Raw genomic sequence first — 6580 nt, 5'->3', positions numbered from 1 at the left:
GATCAAACAACATGCAGCCTTTTCAGACTGGCCTCTTCCACTTAGGAAAATGCATTTAAGTTTCCTTCAGGTCTTTTCTTAATTTTATTTTAGAGAAAGAGGGAGAGAAAGTGGGGGAGAGGGGGAAGAGAGAGACAGACGGGGGGGGGGGGGGGGAGGGAGAGAGACAGAGAGACAGAGAACCCTAATCAGGCTTCACGCCCAGTGCAGAGCCCAACAAGGGGCTTGATCCCACGACTCTGGGGTCATGACCCGAGCCAAAGAAATTAAGAGTCAGACACTCAATGGACTGAGCCACCCAGGGCACCCCTCCTCCATGTCTTTCCATGGCTTGGTGATTTTAGCACTGAATACTACTCCAGGGTCTGGATATACCAGTCTATTTATCCACCCACCCTACAAAGGACATGGTGGTTTCCAAGTTTTGGCAGTTACAAATAAAGTTACTATAAACATCCAAGTGCAAGTTTTTGTGCAGATGTAAATTTCCAACTCTTTCGGGTAAATACCAAGGAGTATGACTGCTGGCTGGCATGGTAAGAGTACGTTTAGTTTTGTGAGAAACCGCCCAAGTGTCTCTCAAAGTGGTTTTACTATTTTGCATTCCCACCATCAATGAGTAAGATTTCCTGTTGGTCTACACCCTTGCCAGCATTTGGTGGTGTCTGTTCCGGGTTTTGGTAATTCAAATCGGTGCATAGTGGTAATTTTTAACCATTTTTACATACATAACTCAGTGGTATTTAAGTACGCCCACAATGTTGCAGAACCATTACAATCTACTTCCCAAACTTCTTTACCTAAAACTGAAACTGTGTAACCACGAGAAATGACTTTCCATTTCCCTGTGCCCCAGCCTCTGGTAATCTCCATTCCACTTTCCGCCTCTGTGAACTTGCCCATTCTAGATGCCTCATAGAAGTAGAATCATTCAATGCATACGCTCCTTTGTCTGGCTCATTTACCATGTTCTATCCATGTTGTAGAATGTATCAGAACCTTATTCCTTTTTAAGGCTGACCAGTATTGCATTTCATGTATACATCAGTTTGTCTATCCATTTCTCTGCTGATGGACACTTGGGTTGCTTCCATGTTTTGGCTCCTGTGAACAAGGCTGCAATGAACACTGGTGTACAGCTATCAGCTTAAGTCCCTGTTTTCTTTTTATTATTGAAGTGTAGTTGACATACAATGCTATGTTCGTTTCAGATGTACAACACAGCGATTCCACAACTCAACACAGTTATGCTGTACTCACACGCGTAGCTACATCTGTCACCATACAACACTCTTACGATACCACTGACTACATTCTCCACGTGGTACCTTCTGTCCTGTGTTAAGTTCCTGTTTTCAGTTCTTCTGGGTATGTAACAAATGGAACCGATGGGTAACATGCTAATTCTGTTTAGCTTTTGGAGGAACCACCAAGTTATCCACAGCAGCCACACCATTTTACACTCCTACCAGCAATGTACAAGAATTTCAATCTCCCCACATCCTCATCAACATTTATTTTCTATTTCATAATAGCCATGCTAATGGGTGTTAAGTGGTACCTCACTGTGGTTTCGATGTGCACTACCTTAATGGTTAATGTTTCATGTGCCTGTTGGTCATTTGGGTATCTCTGGGAAAATGTCTTCAAGTTCCTTTGACCATTCTAAAATCAAGTTTTGTTGTTGGGTTTTAGTTCTTCATAAATTCTAGGTATTAACTCTTTATCAAGCAGGATTTGCAAATATCTTCTCCCACTTTGTGGACTGCCTTTCATCCTGATGGTGTCCGATGATGCATGAACAATCTGTACTCCGTAATTTGGCTGAATGTCCTAGTAGCTCTCGTATGGAGTCTTTGGGTTTTTCTATATACAGGATCATGTCTGTGAATAGAGATTTTATTTCTTTCTGCCTTTCAAGACTGGATGCCTTTTATTTCTTTTTCTTGTCCAACTACTTTGGCTCAAACTTTTAGTACTATGTTGAAAGAGAACTTCCTTGTCTTTTTCCTGATCTTGGGGGGGGGGTACTTTGTTTTTTATCACTAAGCATGTTAGCCGTCAGGTTTTCACAAATGCCCTTATCACTATCAAGGAAGTTCCTTTTGTTCCTACTTTTCCAGTATTTTATCATGAGAGGGCACTTGGTTTTGTCAAATGCCTTTTCTGCATCAATTGAGCTGACGAATTTTTCCTTTGTTCTATTAATGTGGTATATTACACATTTTTTAAAACTTAATGTTTATTTTTGAGAGAGAGCCCGCGCGCGCGCTCACACGAGTGGGGGAGGGGCAGAAAGCGGGGAGACAGAATCCTAAGCAGGCCCAGGCTCTGAGTTGTCAGCACAGAGCCTGATGCGGGGCCTCAAACCCACGAACCGTGAGATCATAACCTGAGCCAAAGTTGTACGCTCAATAGACTGAGCCACCCAGGCCCCTCTACACAGATTTCCTGATGTTGAATCACCCTTCTTGCATTTCTGCAATAAATGCATTTGGTCATGGTGCAGAATCCTTGTAATAAGCTGTTGGATTTCATTTGCTTGTATTTTATTGATGATATATGAAGATTTACCTTTTCGTTCACTGAAAGTTTGTTTCATGCAATAATGTTACAGTAGGTGCTTTACAGGTTCTGTTATCAGTTGGCATCTGTCAATAGCCTTTTCCCTTGAAAACTGGCCATATGATGAATAATTCTAGATTGTATCCAGAACATTTTTTATTATGTTGTGAGACTAGATTCTGTTAAAATCTCATGAATTTTTAGCAGGCAATTTAATCTCAGTCAGAAAGGCAGGGTTCTTTGGAAGTTTTAACTGCTGGTGCCACTACTACAGATGACAGGGGCACCCTTAGGCCAAAACAGGAAGAGAAAAATACAATGGGGGTGCCTGGGTGGCTCAGTCGGTTAAGCATCTACTTTGGCTCAGGTCATGATCTCACAGCTCATGAGTTTGAGCCCCGCGTCGGGCTGACAGCTCAGAGCCTGGAGCCTCCTTCGAATTCTGTGTCTCCCTCTCTCTCTGCCTCTCTGCCGCTCACACTCTCTCTCTCAAAAATGAATAAACGTTAAAAAAAAAGAAAAAGAAAAAAAGAAAATGAGACCACTGTCCCCTTTTCCTGGTTCCTCTACCTCAGAAGTTTTAGCTACCAGAGCCAAACTGCCACAGCCTTGCAACTTTTATTTGCGCTTGTGGGAAGGCCAGAGGAAGGAAAAAAGAAAAGAAATGGGATTTTGTTATGTTTCCTAGTCACAGGTTGCCTTTTCCTGGTTCTGTGGCCACAGCTAAGATGGGTCCCTTTGGGGTTTTTGTAGCCTGACCTCAGAGGCAAAAGCCACAAAAAAGGGAAAACACCAGGAAATTCACCTCTGTATGTGCTACTTAAGTTTTGACTCCCCTCCCCGATCTGCCTGCTTTTACCTTTTAGAGTCCTTAAGTAACTCTTTTTGTATTTTTTCCCCATTTTTAGTTGTAATCAGTGGGAGATTCGGTCTAGCGGGTTTAACTCTTGACTAGCATCAGAAGCTGGGAAGCAACTTTGGAGAACTCAGGAGCCTGTGCTTTCACACAATTTCACAAGTCTATACTGCTGTTTTCCATCTAACTTTGCTCAAACTGATGTTGGGGGGAACAGTGGAGAATGCGTGAATTTCACTTCACTTTTACCACGACAGCGATCTCCAGCTCCATGTGCTTAAGTTCATATACAAAGTTAGTTTGGTGAATCTATTAAACTGGGTTTAATATTCAAAAATGGCTTTTTACTTTATCCAGATTTGAACATGTTTTTGAGATGATTTTTTCAAGTTTAACACAGAAATTTTCTATCCTCTAAATCTGTTCAAACTCCTTGGAAGTTAGTTTTGAAAACTCCTGAATCTGATCTTGTTTTCCTAAAAGACTATTGTTAATGGCGTGATTTGTACAATTAAGTGACCTTGAGAGATCAATTTTGTGAACTTTTGAATCTGAGCTCATTTATACAATAATTACTAGACTTCAGATATTAATTACTGGTCAAACTCCTGTTGGGAAGTTACTTCAGAGTCTGTTTTCCAAACACTATCTTTTTTCAATTAAATTTATTTAAACATGGCTGGGAAGATACTTTCAAGATTTTGTGCCTCTGAGGCTTTTTTTTTTTTTTTTTTTAACAAAAACTTCTATATTTCATCTGAAGTGCTCAAATTCATTTAGGTTTCTTTTGAAAATTATTTATAGGGGCGCCTGGGTGGCTCAGTCGGTTGGGCGTCCGACTTCAGCTCAGGTCACGATCTCACGGTCCGTGAGTTTGAGCCCCGCGTCGGGCTCTGGGCTGATGGCTCAGAGCCTGGAGCTTGCTTCCGATTCTGTGTCTCCCTCTCTCTCTGCCCCTCCCCTGTTCATGCTGTGTCTCTTTCTGTCTCAAAAATAAATAAAACGTTAAAAAAAAAAAAAAAAAGAAAATTATAAATCTTGGAGGCCTGGGTGGCTCAGTTGGCTGAGCATCTGACTTGGGTTCAGGTCACGATCTCATGGTTTGTGGGTTCAAGCCCCACATTGGGCTCTGTGCTGACACCTCAGAGCCTGGAGCCTGCTTCAGATTCTGTGTCTCCATCTCTCTGCCCCTCCCCCACTCACGATCCCATGATCTCTCTCTCTCTCTCTCAAAAATAAACATTGAAAATAATTTTTTTTGGAAATTCTTTGTAAATATGAACTGTTCTGCTTACAAAAAGCTACTGTTTCAGGTATTTTTAAAAAACACTTTGAAAATTTTCTTTTGAGAAAAACTTGTGGATTTGAGTTTTTCACAAAAACTGAAGGGTGTGCTTTGGGAGAGGTCATTTCTTTTTCTTCTCTCCAAATGCCAGAGCTGAGGTAAAACAATGCCCAACGTTTTATAGGCCTCAGTCAGTAATGCTCTGTCATACAATTCCAGGGGGCACCGATCACTTGGTATCTAGGGCAGTGATTGGGGCAAACGTAGTCTGTGGATTCTTTTTGTACAACCAGCCAAGGATGGATTTTAAATTCTAAAGAGTTGCTAAAAAGCAGCAAGCCTGTATGTGACAGGTCATATGCGGCTTGCAAAGCTTAAATCATCAAGCCCTGGATAGAAAAGGCTTTGACAACAATGTTTGATGGTTACCACTCATAGACTAGAAGATGAAAGGTACCCCTTTGGAACCAAGCATGTAATGAATGGCTCCACCTTTTGCTAAGGAATGCTAAAGCGGCCACATTCAGCACAAGGCAGCATAGCCCAGAGATGCATAGGCTCTTCAGCCTTTCCGTTGCCTCTCCTCCCTGGTTCCACCTCTGGGGCCACTCCTCTCTCTGGCTTCCCCTTCATCTATCACTCCTATCCTGAGAGTTCAGTCTTTAGCCCTACCCTCTATGCTGCGCATTCCAGAAACATAATTAGCACTAAGTACAGTGGTTAAAAGCCAGGCTCACGCAATCAGGTTACCTTGTTGTGCATCTGTTTCCCTCACTTCCTAGTTATGGGATCTCACTTAACCTGTTTTGGCCCTCAGTTTCCCCTTCTATAAAATGGAAATGATAACAGAATTATTCTAAAAGGACTAAACGAAATGAGGCACGTAAAACACCCGCACAGAAGCAGTCAATAATGTTGTCTCTGACAAATGTTACCCACGGCCCACACTTCTGATAAGCATTTACAAAGCACTCACTTCCATACCTCTTCTTCTCCTTCTGCAATAGACTAATAATTATCCCCCAGTGTCCACTTTCTTCTTTTAGTAATAGAACCCCTCTCCCCAAGTAAGTAATAGAACCCCTCTCCCCAAGTAAGTAATAGAACCCTCCCAGGTTGGAATGAGCCCACGACCATTCAGCCATAGGGATTTTAGTTTTCCGCACAGGGACAGAGTAAGAATATGAGACTTAAGTTCTAGCCAAAGGGATGAGTGCAATATCCAGGCCCACTACTTCGTCTTCCCCCCTCTGCTGGTTTGAACAAAGATGTGGGGCTGGCGTTGCAATAGGACAGTGGGACCCTGGGTCCCTAGATAATCTTGTGGAACACAGATGCTTAACCCCAAGCCTGGACCACTCACCTACCTCTGTGCATGGGAAGTAAACTACTCTGTTTGAATCACTGTTTTGGAATCCCTTTGTTATAGCAGCTTAGCTCACAGTCTAATTAATATGCAATCCAACCTCTTAATATCCAACTGCTTTATGTTCCAAATGCGTCTCAAACTCAACATTTTAACATCTAACCACATTCAGTCCACTTTACATACCCTGCTGTTTGTATACCCCTGAACACAAAGAATTCCCTAAGTACTTCTTGTTAATGGCCTTTTTAGATCTATTGATTCCCAGCCAGGAGGACCTTTCATTCCTGACCCCTACGACTCCCACTCTCAGCAGGTCACAGAAACCCCAGCTTGTTCCGTACTTCCCTCCTCGGCCCCTCCCTCAGCTCAGATCCCAAACACTCTGGCTACAGATGCTTTTTACTTTTTGATTGGCTCTCTGGTCTCCAGTTCCAGTCTATAATGCTGCTCCATTACCTTCTTAAGAGTGGGCCCATTCATGTATTTTGTTTCCAGAAGTCCAAAG

The sequence above is a fragment of the Panthera tigris genome, chromosome E3 (assembly GCF_018350195.1).
Source record: "Panthera tigris isolate Pti1 chromosome E3, P.tigris_Pti1_mat1.1, whole genome shotgun sequence".
Classification (NCBI taxonomy): Eukaryota; Metazoa; Chordata; class Mammalia; order Carnivora; family Felidae; genus Panthera; species Panthera tigris.
The sequence above is the reverse complement of the archived record's forward strand: the minus strand, read 5'-3'. Positions refer to the sequence as shown.